The sequence below is a fragment of the Coloeus monedula genome, assembly GCF_965178545.1.
Source record: "Coloeus monedula genome assembly, chromosome: 5".
Lineage (NCBI taxonomy): Eukaryota > Metazoa > Chordata > Aves > Passeriformes > Corvidae > Coloeus > Coloeus monedula.
The window spans coordinates 52698614-52720250 of NC_138785.1; positions in this window are offsets into that span (position 1 = coordinate 52698614).

Sequence of the window (21637 nt, forward strand, 5' to 3'; positions counted from 1 at the left end):
GCCCTTAGAGCAAGTCACTTAAGTTGTCTTGTATGTCACCATTTCATATCCTTCTAAGAGCTTAATGTTTGTGCTGCACTTAGAAGATTTATAGCCCTATTCAATCTTACTATACTGTTGCAAAGGGTTAAGAATCGTTTTGTGCATCTGTTAAGAGTGTGATCAGTACTTTATGTGAAGTGAATAATAAAGCTTATGAAGAATGAGTCATGGTGTGCTCCTGGTTTTATGCAACCTTTTACTGGGGTCATTTTATGTCCTTTTTTGCATTAATTCTATTTTTTAACAATATAGCTACCATTATTAATTACTAAGAAGATTCCTCCTTTTAATTTTTGTTCTGATCTCTGGTAATCTTACTTGCAGTGTAATTCTGTTTTGAAGCATTATTTATTTTGTGTAAGCCATGGCCTAAACATTTGTGCATACAGTGAAAGTAAAATGAAAAATAAAATCCATGGTCCAGTTATGAAAGGATAGAGATTTCATTTAACAAATTCAAAAGAGGTAACTTTTAAAACTAAACTTTCAAGTGCATTCTTAAATGCTGTACTTTCCTTTTGTCTGTTTAACAAATTCTGGAGTAGGAGGTTAGCTATAGGGTTTTCCTTTAATTTATTATTGGGTTGTGTTTGTTTATTTTGAATCCTCTGGGAAATTCCTATAATTCTGTAGAAATTTAAAATGAAAATGCCAAAAAGGAGAGTTGCTGGGAGTCACAGCTGTTGGTAAGTTGTCAGCTGACTCCTTCTATCATGTCCAATGATAACTGGTTTTATTGTCAGCTTCTGTCTGATGTGTGTAATTGGCTTTTGACCCAAAAGTAGACTGTGCCTTTTCTTTCTTTGAGGAAAAGGGGAGCAAATAAATTAGTGAAACTCTTTGCCTATAATGTTAAAATGAGTGCTAAAAACTCAGTCTCAAGTGAGGTATATTTAACAGAAAAGTAAGTGTAGAAACCGGCCGATAGAAAATTTTCTCATTGTCAGATAGTATTAGGCATAAACCATTCTATATTTGTTCTTAAACTTGAGTTAAAAGTATCCTTTTTTTCACTGTATTTCGACCTTTTTCCTCTTCTGCTTGGTGGTGATAATTTGGAGCATGGCGATTAGTCCTACAAATTGCATACAGACATTTTAATTAAATACTCTTTTTACCATCATCTTTGCTTAGCAACATCCTTTTTGAGATATTCTAGGAAACTTAATACTTGTCTGGTGTGTAAAACAGTGTTCATAAATCAAGGTACGTTGCCATATCCTGCTTGCTTCTTGCTTAGGTTGTTTAATAGTTTTTATATTACTCTCTGAGACAGAAACATGAAGCCTTATACATCTAGTCACTCCAGCTTACTGCACAACACAATTACCAGTGAGACTCAATCTTTGGAATATGGCTTACCATGGTGGTGTAGATTCTTGAAGTGAACAGTATCTACATGGTTGTCATGGATGCAAGCAGCAAGTAGTTTTCACATTCCAAAATAACCTGGAATTTAAACAAAATCATCAGGCTCTCAGAAGGTCATATTAGCATTTTCCATCTCATTTAGTTGCTGAAAACATGCTATCTTGAAGTCATAAAACCAAAATCAAAATGAAATACTCTAAACTTGCTTTGGCACAGACCATACATAAGCTTCGGAACTTTTTTGACACAGAGAAGTTATTTCCCTAGTTACTTTCTTGTGCTGCTCTTGAATGTCTTTCTAGGCTTTTGGTTTTAAAAGCTGTGTTTGTCCTCCACTGGAAGTGTGCATGGGGTGCTGTGTTCTCTGAGCAGGCTGGACAGTTGTCACTCTGATCCACCTATGGTCCTGCTCCATTAGGAGCTCCCACCCTGAAACTTTCAAACACCACACACAGCCTGTCTTTGTATAATGTGTGAAGTCGATGAGCACTTTTCGTAAGAAAAGTATCCCTCACCCTAAGGATCAAAGAGAAATAACATATTTTACTCAACAGAGGGTTTAACTCTTTCTTTCTGGAAATCATAGCTTGGTCTTCCATGCTGAGCTGAAGATCAGTTGGTTGTAGGCACTACTTGTTTTCCTTTGTTGGTAAAAAGTGTTAGAATTCTATGCTGCCCCCGAGAGTTTCAGCAAATGTTTAGCTATCAATAGTGGTTTTAATTGCCCATTTAATTTAAATGCCCTGAGGTTTGCATTCCCCTCATAGTTTCCTTCTCTATCAGCCTTGGCCCTTGTGCTTTTGTGGTACCATTCAAATATTTTCTATGCTGCAAAGTCTGTTCAACAGCTTTTTTGGGGGTCTTTTTGATGAGTTCAGTTCTTCATTGCAATTTAAGTTTCAGTGGAACAAAACTCTGATTTCCTTGCATTCTTTGTGATTGTGCCCATGTGTTTCACTATAATTGTTTACATATGGTTGTATTAATGTGCTCACTGCATTTTGATGGTAAAACTTTGATTAACCTTGCTAGGTATGGATTCAAAGCCTTTAAGATTCTGTTCTAAGCTCAGGAAAGGGAGCAGTTTTGTGAAATCAGAGCTGAATTTGAAAATCCTGAATTGTTTCTGGGAATGCTTGGAGTGAAGAAATAATTTTCCGGCTGTCAAACTGCACACTTCTCTCTTAGACTCTATAGGAATGAGAAGAAGGAAATGTAGGTAACTATAGTTTTCTTGGGTCTTGGTTTACTGAGGGAATTGAGGAGGAAGAGAAATGAATAGTCAGTTTTCTGTACAAAAAGTACATTGGAATTATAGTCATGTTGAGCTTAGTTATTCTATCAAACTTTCTTGAATTTAAGAATTTTTTTGTATATCAGTATATCAGCTCTTGAATTCTGTTATCACATTACTCCTTATAAATATCAAACTTGTCACCAACAACATGAAGAATGTTAGCAGGTAAGATGCTATGCAACAGGTAATCTTTAATGAACATTGTTTAACAATTCTTTGAAATCTGACCAATCTCCCTGATTTGTGAAGCACCTCATCAGTAACTAAAAGGCACAAGTTGTTTCCTGAGTGGTAAAGACAAGCTGACAAAAAGAGAGATTTTGATTCACAGCTGAAAATAGGCTGTTTGAAAGAGCTCTGTGGTCTTGCCAGTTGTAGAAGAGTTTTCTGGAGTTACTATCTTTCTATTAGCTAAGGATAGTGTTGTCTCATATGCCCATTCATGTCTAGGTAGAGGTTCTTAGTCATAGTCATCTATTAGTGAGGCCACTTTGGGTCACTGGCAGAAAGACTTTTATATTCTGTTTGCTCCACCACTTTTATAGACCATGCTGGATACTTTTTATTTCTTCCTGGTAACTAGTGATCATGAGCTGTTTTAGATGGTAGTATCCTTGCTCCTGGCAGCCTTTCTGCTGCCTGGCCTATGAATCACAACAAAATAAATTTGCCTTCTGTTTTACAAAGCGTGGTACAGAATGATAAAATAATTGATTGAAAGAGAGATTCAGAGTTCTTCTGGCTCAGCCTTTCTCTCTGTCAATATAGGTCGATATAGATCTACAGCATAGTATGAAACATGTAACACCCAGGTTTAGCTCATTAATGCATGGAAAGCTTTGATCTTTATTGGCCAGGTCTGCAGGAGCATATGGCTTTGCTGGGCAGGTAAAGCAATGTCAATATAATCTGTCTATGTTTATATAGTTCTTTAGCATTAAAAATCTCACAGGAGCCAAGGGTGAAAGTCCAGTACCCAAAATTTTCCACTTCCGTCACAGTTTCCTGTTCCTAGCTTGTGTGTTAAATGTCTTCTGATTGCTTGCCTCCAGCTTTCAGCCCCAATTGCTAGCAATCTGTCTCCTGTTTAAAGAACCTAGAAGAAGAAATAAACACGCTGGTGTATTGCTCTATGTTTATATTTGCATATATCATTATGTGCTTTGGCAATACAGAGATATTGATATTCCCTGTAGAAGGAAGTGTTTGTGGCAATTTCCCTAGGTCTGTTAATAGAGATTTTTTTTTGTTGCTGTAGATTACACTGTTCTGCAGGTTCTCATTTTAGAGTTTTTGTTTATAGGACAAGTAAAATAATTACTGGAGAAGAAATGTTTTAAGATTGGGACCTCTTACAGCTTTATCCTACAAGTTGCTTGGGCAGGCACAGGGATGCTGAGGTACACAATTTCAGTACACACTGTTCAGCCAGCACTGAGAAACCATGGCAGGCAGTTCTCTGCATGGAACAGGTCTTTTTCTTCCTTTGTAGAAATTCAGGATATGTAGCCTTTTGTATGATCACAATCTGAAAAATCAACCTATCCAGATGCTTCAAAATTAATTAAGGACGGGGAGTGAGCAAAACCAGCTCCTGGTTCCTGCAGCTGTCAGTGCCCATAAATCATCTGTGTTTTTGCTTTTGAAGCAGGACAAGAGCATGAATTTAATTAATGGGTTTGACTTGCTCTGGAAACACACTGTAGAGAAATCGCCCCACCCACACCTTTCACAAATGCTGTAAACATACAGATGTTATTGTGTATTCACTCATGAATGCTTTCCAGCATCATTGTGCTAGATACAGTTGAATGCCTTAGGCAGGTGGCAATCCAATGACTGCAACAAATCCTTGTTCTTTGGACACCCAGATCAGAGGAGTAGCAGGTTAGCTCCTGTTTTCTTGGTTCCACCCGGCTTCTGCTTAACAAATGCATTAGTAATGACTGCTACAGAAAACTCTAGGGGAAAACAAAAAGAGTGGGTTTGTCTGTTTTCCATGATTGCAAATTTGATTATAATATGAAAAAAAACCCAAGTAGATTTGTTTTGCCACTCTGGTAAAAAAAAGGGAAAATCTAGTTTTTTTTTAAAAATTGTCTCTGCAATGGATCACCAGAAATGTCTCTGCATTGTTTGATTTTTTTTGTTGTATTTTTAGTTCTACCTTGTTAAGTGCAAAGAGACACAGAAACTGTCAAGCTGGATCAGACCCCAGTTCAGTGCTGTAGTCAGCATCAGGTAACTCAGAAGAAATTGTGCAAACACCCCTGGTATTATGGGGAGGTGGAATTAGCTAAAATCCTAAGGCATCACTATGATGCTCATATCCTGACAAGATCCATGATCATGTTTTTTAAAAATTCATGCCAAAAATATTCATGACAAATTTAAGCTAAAAAATGCTTCTTCTTTTCTACTTTTAAATATTTAAGCACACTTATAGCTGTACTGGCCAGACGCTGTCACCAGTAATTCTGGGAAATATTCACAAAGAATGCCAGGGACTGAGCGACTGTTCTTTGTGTTTGTTATAAGAGGACATCTTTCCATCTAACTGTAGAATAAATATTTGGCTTTCTCTTCTATGTATAGCATTGTCAATAGAAGACTTTGATAATTTAAAAAATTATTATTGCAGCTATATCTGACTGCATTTTATAACGTAAAAAAATATTATCATCCTGATTTCATCGTATACAACTTTGTGTAAAGGCCATTTTGCACACTCTGGGGTCTTATGTAGGGGTGATTGTAAAAGTAAATCATCATCTCATCTGCATTACTGGATAAGACTATTTTCAGTATAGGGAATATAGAAGAATATGCATTTCTTCTACTCCTTTTTACCTGGGTTTGCAGCATGTATTAATATGAACTGAAATTTACTGCTCTTTAGCCATCACTGCTGCATGTTCTACTGTGTCTTCTTCATGGCACTGGGTCTTTCTTCAAAGGGAAGAAACTTGTTTAGTCCTTAAGGTTGGTAAAAGTTAGACAGTGAATCACTTGTATTTGAGTGTTAAACTTGGCTCTGTATTGTTTTATTACTTGACTGCTGAAGCATCTGACAAATTAAAGGCAAGGCCTTATCCACAATCGTACCCTGAGTTTATCTGTTCACAGAATCATGGAATATTCTGGGTTGAAAGGGATCCACAAGGTTCATTAAGTCCAACTTTTAAGTGAATGTCCCATACAGCTATTGAAACCAGAACCCTGGCAGCATTAGCACCATGCTCTGTCCAACTGAGCCAATCTCATCTGTCTCGACATTGTGCTGGGAGCTTCATGGGGATGCGCTGGGGAAAGGCTTGTTTTCAGCCTTCGTGCTGAAGGCCGATCAGTGCCATGGAGGATCAGTGCCTGACTGGAATGCTGTGGTGTCACCAAGCAGTAAGAGGTGACTTCCAGCTGGGCAGAGCCAAGGATGTGCTCTAAGCCTGACCTCATGTTTCCCTGATGCTCTCCTCTCTGTAGACCTGCTGTGAATCTTCTCTTGGCTTGCCCTTACTGGGGAGCTTGTGTTGTCACGTATTTACTGGTGGAGGGGGAAGTGTGTGTGCTGTAGACGTTTCTTTCCGCTACCTTTTTCATTGAAACTGTCTGATGTGGCATGTACTACCTGACCCAAATATATCCATATAATTAGCTAGTCTTGCCAGCTTTTATCTGGGTTGCAAGTATCTTGCTTAGGGCCTGTTTCTTAAATGCTATTTCCAGGCACCCAGGCATCTCCCAGTCTCTGACTATTTTCAGGCAATGGTGACAAAGCAATGTCTAATTTAGCTACAAAAACTAGTAAGGTTTCTGAAGAGTATAATTCACTGTCATAAGCACTTTTGTTGGCAAAGAGCCATGGGGAGCCACCTCTAGAAATAGGGTCTCCCTCCTCATGTTTTTGAGGATGTGGAAATGGATGACATGAAATCATGGGCTATAATTAAGACAGTGAGAGGTTTGCAGATTGATTCTGTAAGTAGAAAAATCCCCTGAGTAAACATTATGTCTATAATCCTGTCAGTCAGAAGGTTAGAGTTAGTCAAAAACTAATGTACACAAATGGCTTAATAGTAAAGATTATGCTAATAGAGGTAAGAAATTTAGCTGAAGTATTTTGCTGAAGGCTATGAAAATTGGATACCTTTGAAAAATGCTATTTCTTTTCCAGAAGATATAGTAGAAAATTGTTCTGAGCTATAATTAGTTGAACATGATGCTTCTACTGCAACATTAGGAATATTTGTAATTAAGTAAATTTGTGGTTGAAAGAATCCCAATGTGCTTAGCATTCAGTTATATATTTGGATAACATATGTAGCCTTTAGGGCTCAGATTTCAGAGTGGGACTTGGTCATTATAGTTCATAATTGCGTGAATATTACACTGACACAATTAAAGAATGAGCCAGTGTGAGACAGAGGTGCTTCAGATGATATTTTGAATCCTCAGTGCTAGGAAACACAGAATTGGGAGCAGTTTTTCCTCTTCACTTTTTTTATATGCATATATATATATATATGTATATAATCCTACTCACTGTAGTTAGATTGTGGAAAGTCCTACACAACCAAATTTAGTCTTTAATGATGTACATTATTAAGCAGTGACTGCTGCTTCTTTCTTCTGCTTTTGGTAGGCTGCATCCTCCTTTTGAGAATATGTTTTCCTTGAGAGAGTGGAACCAGTTTTTGTCTTGCTTCAGAAGTATGATCCTGATACTGTTTCACTGACAAGGAGCAGAACAAATGGATGGGCCCTTGTTCTGTAGTTGACATACATTTAGGTAGCTCGTCTTACATCAGTAATCAGTGTAATCAAGCCTTGCTAAAAATGACACATATGTTTGGTTTACTATTTGTTATGAATACTTGCACCCACAGTGTGAACACTCCTGTCACATCTAGGGGATGGGCCTTGCAATCCAGGGGAAGTTGGCTGACAGCTTTCTGGGGTCTGCATCGGAGCAGCAGGAGCACTTAGTCCTGGAGAGCCAGGACTGGAGCAGGTGTCAGTGAGGTGAAGTGCTAATATGAGGCTTATCAATGCTTACTGCTTTCCTGAAGTTCCCCAACTTGTGTGTGGAAAGTGTAAAGCTGTACCCAAAGGCCAGAAAACCCCATTGCCATAGTAGTAGATAGCTCTACCCTTTTCTCCTTCTGCTTTCTGTGAATGCAGAGACCAGACTGTGGTGGGGCACCTCCTCTGGGGAGTTTTTTGTTAAAATTTAGTGTTCACATAAGGGCCTAAAAGGCACATAAAATCCTGCTGAAGCTGGCTTATCCTCATCCATTTGAAAGTTTTAGCTGTAACGTTGGCATTATTTTCAACCTCCAGACAAATAAAGGCTCAGGAGGAGGCATCAGCAGTGAGTCCTCTAAGCAAAGCAGGAGTAGCAAAGATGATTTTGAAAGTAATTTCAGCAAAGCAGGCAGTAATGAAGATTTTCAAAATCAAAACAGTTTCCTAATGTGGTCTCTAATGCCTTTTCAAAGTGGCTAGCAAAGGTGTTTTTCAGACAAGCTACTGCAATTCAATTAGACCTACCTAATTTTTATTTCTTTTTCTGCTACAGATTTCCACACTGATACAATTCTGCTTTCTTAAGATCATGCTATGGCTTGGATGGGATTTGGGTACAGCACTGTTAATTGACAGAGTTTAAATACCAGAAATGTTCCCTAAAGCTTGCCTTGTCTGTATGTTCATTTGAGCTAAAAAAAGGTAAAAAGAACTTTTTTGATTTGGGCAGATGAACGTTTATAGACGGAAAGTAAGCATTGTTGCAGCCCAGGGCCAATGCTGCTGGGTATGACTTATGCAATATATATATATGTAGTTTTTCAATTAGGTAGAGGTTATAGGCCCACTCTTCTATATTTATATCATTCTCTTTGTGCTGACTACTCACAGTGACACACTAAGTTGCACAAATTCTCACTAAACACCTATAAACTCAGTTGTGTGCTTCACATCCCACAGTTAGCAGAATTGGTTATGCATTTTAAGCAGCTTTATCTAGAAATAGAAATTCTTACTGGGCTTTCTTAGCAGCTTCTATTTTCTTTATTTAACCTAATTAAATGCTGATTTAAAATGCATTGATGACACCAACATTTGAATAAGATTATGGAGTGATGGTTCTAGGTTCCAAGCCTTTGAAATAAATAAAAGTTCTTTTCAAAGCACGAAATGACTTTTTCTTGCAACCCATTCCTTCATTTAAAATCGCTAATCCTATAAGACTGACAATCCAAGCAATTATTTAAGCCTGAAGCATACTTTGGCCATAGAAATGGCACTGCTGTGAAACAAAAATAAACAAATAAACAATCCACTTTTAAATCAGCACATCATTCTTATGTACAGAATTGCTTCAGTTTAACTGTGCCAGTGCAACACCCTTTTTTTAGAGCTGTGTGTAGTACATATTGGTCTTTCCACGAGGTGCTTTGGCAATGGTTTTGCAGCTGAAGCAATGCTGCTGTGGCATTTAATATAGGCTGGATTGTCACATTTCGAGTGCCAAGAGACCCCTGTCGTGTGCTGGTGTAAGACTGCCTTCCTTGGTAGGCGTTGGTATTTACTTGCAAAATACATATACAGGATTGAAACCAAAGGGATAGTTTTAAATGGTGAGAGACATTCTCCCTGTTTGCAGTCTTTTATCACTTCATGTGTACAGAAGGTCTGAAATTCAGGTATTTATTTCTCTGTTGTAGATTTAATTTACTAAATGGTGTGATTTGTATGTATTCCAGGGATTTTAAGCAGACAACACAATGCAAAGGTTATTATTACTCAGTATTTCTTTTGATTTTACATTCACAAATGCTATATATCACACCTTGAATGAGCTTTATTGAAATTTTGAAGTTGCTGAGGATGGATAAGTCTAGCAAACACTTCCTTTTTCTGCAATGTACTCAGAGGTGACTGATACCAGTTCTTCAGTCCCATGATTTCATTCTTTAAATGGATGGTTCCTCAGCTTTGACAAAACCTATTATTTTAATGTTAAAATCAATTAAAATCCTGGAGCTTTATTATGCATCCCAAAGCAAATAAGGATGCAGTACTTTTCTTTAACAAATCACATTTAACTGAGGGCCTAAGTGATTTATGGGAACTAAGAATGAATATTACCTCCAATAAGGACTTTTTTTTCCCTCTTAGCTGTTTAAACTCTTTCTCAGGTTCTACTTCCAGGGATGCTTGTGTGGACCAGGGACAGGAGCCTGTAAGAGCCTGTGCTGTCCCTTGCACTGCAGTGTTCTAGGTCTTTTGTTGTGGTGATTTACCATATACACTTTCCAGATTTTGACATCTAGAGGTATTCCTATTTATTGTATATATTTTTTCAAATGGCATGTGCTAATAAGGATGGCTGGGGAAAGGTAAATCTGATTTACGGAAGCCACAAAGATGTAGCTTTGTTCTGGTTGAGAAAACATAATTTTCTTGTGGTTTCTTTTTAAAATTCTTTGTGAAAAGACCATTTCCCCTTTAACTTTATAGCATGATCCTTGTGATGATCTTTAACTATTTGAGAGAGCCTTGAGGTTCTTGGGCCCCTGGAAAAAATATCAGGGCTTAGTTTTTGTGCTCCTTCCCAGTTTGATATCCAACTGGGCTGCTTATCCCAGTTTGGATCACAGTTCTGGAAAGATGAGATGTTGAAGTGACAGGAAAGTGGTTGAGTTACTAATGGAGACACAGACAGATGCTAGATTCTCTCAGATGCTGCCTTGTTCATGTCAGAAAGACATTGGAATTCATTTCAGCTGGGATGGACAGGCAAATCTGCATAAAAATTTAGTCAGTGCTCTCCTAACCCTTCTGCTATCTGATCATCTCATTGTGATGAGGTAAGGAAGGGGTCTGAAGGAATAAGATATTTTTGTCCTTTACAGGAAAGAAAGCCTTTTCACACTGTGCTATCTGGCATATTACCTCCTGAAATCCTTTAATTGTATCAAGCTGTATGTTTTTGTTTCCTCTGTAGCAAAATGTTCTTGCAAAAGTGACTTATGAGTGACTTGCTGTGTAGTTTCCTGTCACAATTAAATTTCTGTGATGCTGAATTGCTGCCAAGAGTCAGGCCTTTTCTCACCTATTCTTTATGCTGTATGTATTCAACAGGAAAAAGTGAATTTGAATATTCACAATGAACGGAAGTGCTGAAAAAACCACCAGTCTGCTGTGGCTAGAGTTTAACCTGAGTTCATAAGGTGAGAGCCCGTTATCAGAGACACCCGCAGAAACCATTGCATTGCCCTAAGACAGCTGGGGCTGAGGGTGTCTCTAAGGTGTCCCCTTGGCTCTGAGTGCAGCACTGAAGTGGCCCCTGACAATAGGGAGGAGTGGTTTTCCCCAGAGGTGAGACAGAGAGACAACTCTCTGCTGATTTCCTCCTTTCTTCCTGTAACAAAGGTTGGGTTTGTTAGTCAGTTCCTTATTCAGGTGGTGTTTAATAGCCAAAAACCAACATGGGAGTTGGCAAAACAAGCCTGTGGCTTAATATGTAATGCCTGTACTTGTGACATCGTGTTAAAACACCAGCATTGCTAAAGCCTGAACTGGGAGAGGAGGGTGAAAACTCTTCACTATTGTTGCCTCTGGAAAGGAACACTCTGCATGTGGTACTGTACAAAAGGAACAGAGCTTGGCTAGTTCAAGCTATATTGAAAGATTTGTTGATTTTTTTTTTTTTTTCATTTATTACTTTTTTGGAGAACAGAAAGGTTTTCAAATGTGAAAGAAGCGTGGAAACTGGGGAAATGATGTCTCCATAGGCAAAACCTAAGAAGAAGGAAACAGGTGGCAAACATCAACATGAGGGAAATTACCTGTGTGTTTTGGGTGGAGCAATGACTGGGGAGGACAGCTTTGTGATTAACAGGCCTGACTAACTCCCAGCAGTCTAGTTCCTGCTGGCACTGCCTGCCTGTGCTCTCTGTTGTAGTAGTGGGTGCACCGCGGGAGTGGTCCATGAGACACAGCTCCAGTCCAGCTCCAGCTGCAGTCGAGAGCCACTCCATGGCAAAAAAATCCACAATTTCCTACCTACCTCGCTGGATATTAGTGTTTTTACACATAAGACTTTGCCTAGAAAAATCTGTTTAGTTGTATTAGGTCCCGTTACTGGGCTTGACAGCAGCATGCTACTGGTAGATCCCTTCTGTCTGAGCCAGGCAGCTTGACAGCCACATTATCCAAAGCAGCTTAAAGTTCAGAAACCTGGTGTTTCCTTGACTTTGGAGAGTCCCTGCTGCTCTGGGTGAGCTCTGAGCCACCTCATGCCCAGTGCAGACACTGGAACCCACTGCTGCCAAAGCCACATGAGGCAGTGGTCACCACTGGTTGTATAATAACCTCCTGATGACACACATCAATTGGGACTTGAGGTACCTGCAATTATGTGCCTCCTAAACCCAAAGGGATTAAAACCCAGAGCATTTATTTCTCAGGGATAATGTATTCTTTAATAATAAGCAAGATGGGATTGGGTTGTGCCTCCTCATCCTCCCTAAAGTAAGGATGTGCTAGAAGTCTGGATCTAGTCTGGAACAGTCTAGGTAATCTATAAATGTTTATATATGTTATGTGTTACTAGGTGTCTCTGTGACAGCCAAAGCAGTGAGGCCTTTATCACTTATGGTGCCTGTAGATGCTGCTGTAACAAAGCAAGGAAATGCTGCAAATCCGAGACAGGGCACCTATAACCTCCTTACATGAGGAAGTCCTGCAGGAAGGGAGGGGGGCAAAACCCTGAAGTGTAATGGGAGCTAGGTAATTGTACGCTATGAGTAACAAACACCTCAGAGTCTTCCAGGTGTCTCACCTGGGTGCTTCAAAAAGGCCATTCATGGAAATCTTTGTGGTAAGCAATTGCAATCTTGCTCCCATAAGCCTCCTGGAAAGCAAAAGTGCCTGGAAAAAGTAGTAGGGTAGAGCTCAGGCTCTGTTTCAGGCAAGCCTTTCTTACCAGGCCTTTCAAGTAAGTTTTTTGACATGAAGGCTGAATCATATTTGTGTTGTGTTTTGCTGGACTAGAGATAGAGTATTTCTCAGAGAGAGAAAAGAAAATTGGCTCCATAAAGAGATTTTCTCAAATCAGGCATTTCTAGCCTTTATTTTCCACATAGGTGTGTTATTTTTCCCACGGGAGGAAAGTACCTAAAGATCTCTCTGTGTGGGAAGGTGGCATGGGAGGAGGGTGAAGCTAGTTCTGCAAACATGCTTATTTCAAATACCACCCTAGAGAGAAGCTGCAGATTTTTGGAGACTGGGTTCCATGTGGTAGGTAGGAGGGGGTTTCTGTGCTATTGATTAATTTCAAATTGTGTGGGATTTTCCTGGCATAAATGCATAGGGTCTTTGCCAATTTAAACTTAATTTTCCTTCTGTCAAAGGAGCTGCAAAAGCTGTGTGAAGAGGAAGTTTTGTGCATGAAGACTCCAGTATCTGCAGGCGTTGATGGAGTTAACCTTTCCATTTTGTTTGGGAGAAGCATGACTTTTCCTGGGCAGTAGTGTATTTAATCATGTAGTTTCTTTTGCAAGAAACTTTCTTTTCCAGAGCCTTAGTCAGGAAACTCTGTATGGAGCACAAAAGGCTTTTTTTATAATATCTTAGAATATTATGCTGGGAATGCCATGGAGATGAGGAAAACCAAAACAACCTGAATAAAGTACAAATCCTGCAGGGTAATAATAGACTTGTACAGGTTAGGAAACAGAAGGCCAAATCTAGGAAACAGGAGGCTCTTGATGGACTCAGTCCTTGGGTTAGAGAATCTGTGCCAGTATCTAGGTAAGCTGTTAGCACTGCACTGCACAGTGAATTCTGTGGACAGAGCAATATTGCACGTTGTAGGAATGTGAGATAAACTAGAACTGTACAGGCCAGAAAAAAATCTGTTGTACTGAACAAAGAAATTTCAGTCTATGATTAACTTTATTTCATGTCAAGAGCAGAACATACAAATCTAGGCTCTTTCATGGCATGATACTGAGCAATACAAGTCCTGTAGCACAGAGCATACCACTGCTGGATTATTTGTCCTAAATGTACTTTAGAGAAAATCAGTCAGGTTTAGGTTATGCTAACAAATACTAATTTAATGCAACAGTTACAGCAGTGCAAACTACAAGTTTGCAATAAGCCATAGTCCTGGGGCTCATCTCAAATACTGGTCCTATGAAACAACTTTTTTGCACATTTGCCTTTTTCTCATCAAACTAGAATGATATAGAGAATGGAAAATAATTTCAGAAAATAAGAAGAATCAGTGGTTAACAGACATCATAATTGTTTGACAAAGGCAATTTTAACATGTGTGGCAGCTTAACAGGCTAAAGAATCAATACATTTGGGGGAAAAATATGAAACTTTAACTCCTTGAAGAGCAAACAGAGGCCACAGGGAAAAGAGACAATGCTGGTTTCAGTATTTCAAAGACAATTTAGGTGGATAGAGGAAAAAATGTTGTTTTTCTGTGGCTGGAAGACTGAGAACTCTTTCGGGAAGATTTCAAGGTTATAACTGGATTTTCAAATTGGAATGAAACGGACAGAAAAGATACTGAAACCTGTTTATAAATAGCTTGAGTTTACAAGAGTTACAGCCTTGGTTTGTTATTGCTAGCCCAAAAGGAGTCCTACACAAAGGAGTAGGTATGACCCACAAAGCACGTTCTATTAATTCATTGTTCAGACAAAACCTGTATTGTCCTGGCAAGACTGAGATAGAAGATGATGAATTAACAACTTGGCCACCTTCCCAAATTCATAGTTCCTACTGGGTCTGAGAATCAGACAGCTATGCATAAAGCACAATGTTTGGGCTAAGGCATTCACGGAAGAATGGATTTTGAGAAGTTAAAAGTAAAACCTGGAGAACAATAGACTTGGTGCAGAAGAGTCACGTTTGAAAGAAAAATTTGATTTTGCTCATTTTAAAAAGCAAACCTCATCCAGTTCTGTATGGAAATGGTGATAAAAATAATTTTATCACTTTCATCATTATTCCTTATCCTTGTTGCTTTTTAATTGGATCATAACATGAAATCCAAATAAGTAATACGGCTTGCATTGAGACACCTGGAGAAGATGCTTTCCTCATCAGAAGAATTTTACATATTGTGGGAGCAAATTTGATTTATTCTGTGAGCAAAGTAGTGATATTATTAGTTATGTCAGGTAATGTTGGTCCAGAGTTTGCAGAAATTCCTGGCATGGTAGGTGCACCAATTGTTTATTATCAGGTATCTGAGTGAGTGGTAAGGCTGGGGTGTGCCTGGCTTGGGCCATTATTTCTGAGATGATCTTGCAGCCTGTAATCTAGAAGTGCTTAGACCTAGGAAGCTGTGGGGATGTTTGAGAAGGATCAAATACATGCACTAAAATTAGGAATCCTTCTAAAACAGTATCAGCCATATAACTCAGCTTCCTTATCAGATTTTATCTATGTCTTCTCTCATATCAGACATAGTCTGAAAGTTATTAATACATCTGATGTTGGAGAGGATGAAAGTTTGGTAAGAAAGTTTCACAGGTATGTAGGCTTGGCAGAAAGATCTCTGAGTGTAGAAACTGAAGATGAGATAGCAAGTTTTGATATGGAGTAAAAGATGTTTTACTGAAACACTGATCGATGAGTAACTGAGAAGGCAAAAGCTGGAGATGAGTTGGAGGGAGATTTTTATGATTAGGACAAAGGTATGTGACTACAAACAAAGACGTGTTTTTCACCAAGTAAATAAGTCTCAAGAAGAGCATAAGTCAATAGAAAATGTGTTTTTACCAGAAAGAGCTATTGCAGGCAAACAAGAAATGTTGATGTAGCAAGAAGAGAGGTCTGAGAATTTTCCACTGTCAGCTTAAATTGTAACTTAGTTACTCTTGTGATTGGATAATAATGACTATAATATGGTGATGGTAGTAGCTATGATAGGCTATAGGCAAATGTAAAGGTATTGTGTATGGTGCTTATTGGTTGTTATGTGTTAAGATACTCAGCAAAGAAAAGTATAAAATGCTTTGTAACTTGAACACAAAGCGGCTTCAGGTATGCCTACAGCTGGAGCTGACAGCTGTAGGGCTGGCTCTGGATACCCACTCCCTGAAATGCTGTAACTTTGCCTATGCAATAAACAGCTTTCAAGAGAGCTGCCTGAAGTCCAGATGTCCTTTGTGAAACTTTCTCCTATACCTGATGCATTTATTTTCCCTTCACCCCCTTTTTGGGGGGAGTGGTGGTGGATTAGGGGGTTTCTTTTCCCCCAGTTTCACTGGTCAAGATGTTTCTCCTACACACTGCTTTTCTTTAACAAGTGTGAGAAACATACCAGGATGCTTTTTTTAACCTCATTGTTCCTGAGCATTTCACATAAAGATTGGTCAGCAGAGAGCAGAAAAGCATAATTACAGAAGACTGTGAAAATGGATAACAAACCTTTTAAAACAGAAAAATACTGAAAGCAATGAGAAATCACACTCAAAAATTTTCAAGCAATTACTCTGATACAATACTTTAATAAAATATTTAATACTTCTATGTGATATGACTTTTACATGAGTTCTTTTTTGATTCAAAGGGGTTTTCTTTGGTTTTAAATGCAGCACTTAGATTAAAGTGTAAAGCATAGAGATAATTTAATCTAGAGCTCTTTAGAGTGCAGGTGAACTTTTCCATTTGGTTATTTTAAACCAATTTCCTTCACAGATATTGAGTGATGATGGGTGGCTAAGGGAATGATTAGACACAACAATTTCATGAAAAAGAGCAAACAGCTTTTCCGTTATAATTACAATAATTATTTCTCAGTACAAGGCAGATCCTAAGTATTGACCATCGCATCAAAAAGGTCCAAATGTTGCTAAAATGTGATAATGGTGAGATAGCAGTGTAATACAGCTGCCTTTCTGTAATATTATTGAATAGCTGATCTTGATTGCCTTTGCAACCTTTTTTAGTCTTTCAGTAAAACAATACTTGAAAACTATAGGAAAGGATTCATTGCCTTAAAAGACAGTTTGTCTGGCATCAAGAGAGCTTAGTAATTTTTTTCTTCTTTTAATCCTGTGCAAAAGAATGGGTTATATTCACCAAAATTACCAATGAAGATTGCACTATCAGGTGTAATTTGCTGGACTGTGTTTTGCCTGTGGAGTTGTTCCTGATGTTATAATGCTGTATGCTAACAGCAGGCTGACATTTCCAGCAGAACTCCTTGTTCCAATGACTATAAATGGTGTGTCTCAGGTCACACATAAAACAAATACCCGCTGCTTGTGTTGGAACTTTATTTATTGGTCAATCTGACATATTGCCCTGTGACAAGAAAGTCACTGGGTTGGATTTTTAAAGGGTGTTAGTCTTTAGAGGCAGATTTGGCTCTCAGGGCATTTGGGAGATCGGATTCAAATTCTGCCTCCTACCCAGAGATGGGGGCTGATTTATCTCCTTTCTTCTCAAACCTGGCTTTCCCCCACATGGAAAATCTGGGTAGCTCTGTGCTCTGGGATAAATAGGTTCTCTCTCACTCTCCAGGAGGAAAGTCCAGCCACAGTCCAGCTTTTCAGTGGTGCCACTGTAAAGCTTTATTGTGGAAGAATGGCAGGGAAATGAAAGAAAGCTGAGGCTGTAGTTTGATGGATACCAGGTGCTGGTACTGGCTGTGAAAGCAGCAAGCTGACCTTTCCCTAGCATCTAGCTTTTTGCCCTTGACTTTCCATTGTTTTCTTAAACTGTCTTTGAGGTTTTTTGATCATCTCTACCCTAGCAAATCCCTGTGTTTTTACTCTATATAAACATAAAGTGAATGGAAATGTCTTTATAGAAGGTAGTTAATCGGATAATTGAACTGAGCATTAGTTTTTAATGTATATTGGTAAATATGAACTAGCCTTTTAGCAATCTGCATGCATTCATCCAAAGCAATGGAAAATACTCCCAAGTGATTTTAACTTAAAAAGAGATGTTAAAGACAAAAATTGGACATGGTACATGGTGGTAGCTCCTTGGGCCCCTGTTAGCCTTCCATTCAGGGCTGATGGCTGTAGTTTTTGTTTCATTTACATTGAAAGTGAAATCTTACGGTATTCTTGGTGTTTATCCCTTTATCCACATTTGCCCCTGAAATGGTGCCTGGCAGCTGAATCTGTATTATCTTTTCTGTGCAGACATAGCCTATTCATTACTAATGTTCAGCGGAGACATGCACGTACACTGAAAACAAAATTCAGGGCTGATACCAAGCTGTGCAACATCTGCTAAATTCACATGGGGAAAGGGAATATAAAAACAAATACACAAAGGGCACAGCTACTGAGATGGTAAATATTGTTTTTTCCATGCCACACCCAAACCAAAAATAGAGAGAGAGGAGGCCTTAACAAAGCTTGATTCAGGTTCCTGACAGCTGACAGTAACTGCTTGTTTTCCACTGAGCTGTAAGTGAACAAGACTGCCAGCTTACTTCGAAAGCATGAATTAGGCTTCTTTTACTGTGAGTAGATCAGAAGTAGATGAGAAGAATAACTCCAAGGAAATGTGCAGTGTTAAAGTCATGTTAATGTGATTGCTATCAAGCTTGCTTGCCATAAGAGAGGAAGAGTGGATAACACATTTTTTGGAGGTAATAAACTTCCTGTACTGCAGGTGGGACAGCATGGATTCACTGGCTGGGCAAGTGGAGCAGCTGGCAAGGGAGTCTGGATTTGCTATGGGCTGCAATCCCAGGACTGGGAGGTGCCCTGGCACAGTAGGCCTGGGTCCTGGTGGGGGGATTTCTGCACCAGCTTGGCTGTGGGAAGGAGCACACAGCCCAGAAGGGAGAGGAGGAAATTGCTGGGTGGCTGTGCCAGGGTGTAGGTGGTGCTTTCTGCATCCTAGGCTGTTGCACAAAGCTCAGGTGCTTAATAAAGGTGCTCAGGTAGATAAAACTGGGCACTCCCAAATCTACTGCTGATAAAAAAGGGTTTCAAAGCAGCTGTGGGTTGAAGGGGGAAGTGAGTGTTAAGAAATACAGTCCAGTCAACACATACAGTCATTGCAATAAATTCAGTGGGGAAAGTAGGTAGGTAGGGGAGGAACAGACCCGCCGTCTGGTGGGTCTTCAGGACTGTGGACATGTGGCTCCACATGGCTCATTTGGGTCACTCCCTGTCTCCTGCTTGAAAGCTGCTGTCAGATACTCTGCATCAGAGTATATCATCAGAGGACATCAATGCTAACCTGCTCTGAGCATGGCAGACTGGGCAGATGTGAAATAATCTGTTTTGTTATGGTCTGGAGAGCTTCTGTCCAGCACAGGCAAACCTGTGCTGCTGCCATGCTGTTTCTGCTGGCAGCACTGTGCTGGGTAGCACTGGCACCGCTTGCATCAGGTTATTTCTTTTCTCCTGTCCTCTGTTGGCAGGGTGAAGATGTGATACTGTTTGCACTGGAACCAGTGAGAAGAGTTCCCAGGGTCAACTTCATACTGAAAGGGTTTTCAGTCATTGGGTGTGTGTTATTCTTGACATGGGGTACACTTGTGCTTGTTACTCAGCTCTTTCAGAAAAGCAGATTGCCTGCAATAGCAAGGTATTGGACCTCATTTACACAAAATCATGCAACTAGCTGCTCTTTAATAGAAAACCTCAACTTTATTAAAAAGTTGGAAGTGATGCAAAGTTGAGCCGGGTCAAGCTGGTAACATTAAAAAGAGTAAGCCCCAAGGAGAAGGCTTACTCCTCCTTGCTATCCTAAATGAAATAGTAACTTGTGTGAATTAAAAATAGAATATTCAATCAGGAATATTTTTCTAACCACAAAGCATCTGTGCCTTTGTAGCAAACATCTGTGACAAAAGTGAAAAAAAAAGGGAGTTAAACAAACTTGTATAAAAATGGCAGACAGAAAAAAAAGTCACACTGAAAAAACCCAACTTTGACCTTTTTTCCCCCTGCTTCCTGTTGTAAGTGATTAAATGTTTGGTTTCTAAGCAATGTTTTTGGTTCTTAATAAAATTTTAAAGTTCCTCCATATGTCTAAGTGAAAGTGACCCAGAGGAGAGCTCACAGGAAAATTACTGCCTTTTTCTTTCCCTTTTCCAACAATCCCTTTTGACCTTTCTACTGTAACTCATTTATTTTATCCATTTTGATATCAAACTTTCAATAAGTAAAACTACATTGTGTTTTGTACCTATTCTCCTTAGCAATACATCCTGCTTGCCAGCACTCTTCTGTAGCTCAGCAAAAATCAACAATTTTCATTTATCATTGCTTGGGCATGAAGTTTTGACATTGGTTCTCCAGCATGATCAGGTGCTAAATGAGGTGGTCCTGGTTACGGAGCAGTGGGATTTGGCCACCTGCTCTGGTTAGCCATGCCCCACCCCCCCCGATTTTTGCGTGGAAGGCATGGGAATACTCTGCTCACAGGTGATCATATATAATCCTCAGAAAGACAGGGTCCGAAGGAGAAATTATAAGTTCCAAACAAATGTTTATTGCCTGAGTACATTTCATCACGTTTCAGTGTGTTGAGTGTTTCCCCCCACCCTGTCCTTTGTGAAACAGTATCAGCGAAAGCCGTAGACAATGCGGAGGCTATGTTAAACTGGATACAGTGCAAACACAGCAAAAGACCATCCCTTCCCGAAAGGTGTGAAGAAAGACTTTCCTTAGCTTTCATTCAGTAGTCAGATATCAAATACTTTCAGCAAGTTTGTTTCCTTGAGCTCAGGTGCCAACAACAGTGTGGTTAGGGAAGGGCCTCAACACTCACAAATGTTTGCCTTGCACAGTGAACCACTTTTAACCGGGCTTTCCAAGGAAGGAAGGCATGATTCCCTTCACTTGAAGATTTGCTCTATCTTCCCACCTACCTAGAGCTGTGCAAAAATCATCGGGTTGATTTTAAATATTAGCCTTAAATGTGGTACAAATTCCCTGAGATCTGCAAACTGGAAGATCCGGACTAGCTTTTGATCAATGCTTGTCTTAACTTTGAGATAATGAGAAAATTTTTCTAAACTTCTGATAGTGTTTTGATTTTTATATTTGCTTGGCTTTCCCCGAAAGTCTAGAGAAAAATTCTCCCTTAGGCTTCCAATTATCACATTTTCCAAGAACCTCTCTCTTCTTTTGGTTATGAGCAGGAAGTATTTGAGTTGTGTGTCTTCCCTGTGAAACAACACTATATTTGATTCTATAATGATTTGACAAAGCAAGAAAATAGATTGGTTTGTTTCATCAGAAAAAAATAAAGGTAATAATTAGAGCAGTACAAATTCCTGCACTAGGGGTAAAATTGTCAGCATAAAACACATCTGAACTACTAGAGTGCTAGACAGTAAGTGCCTCATTTGTACTCCTTACCCTAGGAAAGGAGTTAAGGCTCCCTGTCATTCAATGGCCACTCTGTCTTTTCGGTCACAGAGTAACTTCAGTGTGCATTGTACCTTCCACCCTACAAAGACATTTTGTGTAATTAATCAACTAATTTAACTACTGAGCTACTGAGAGCTGGTTTACCATGACACATGCAACTTTTATAAACATTTCTTAGAAGAGACTGGCCGCAGCAGGCTGCTTTTGGTGTTTTGGGTGCAATGTGCCTCTCAGTGAAAGCCTGTAGTTGGCTGTGTATTTGGGAGCTGGGGTGTTCTTCTCACTCCCCTGACATATAAATGTAGCTTAGCAAATAAGCCCCTTATCTACAAGAGTTTCTAAATAGATTTTTGTAAATAATATAGGCTCAGGTGTCAGTTACAGTAAATTTGGAGCAGCTCTTTTAAAGCGTAGTGGTTTATTGCTATGCTCCCACTGGCGCAGTTGTGAGTGACTCTCTCAGGACGTTGGTACAATGAGTTTGATAAAGAGATACTTCATGGCTCAGGCTGATCTAGGCTGTGCTCGGGTCTTGGCCCTC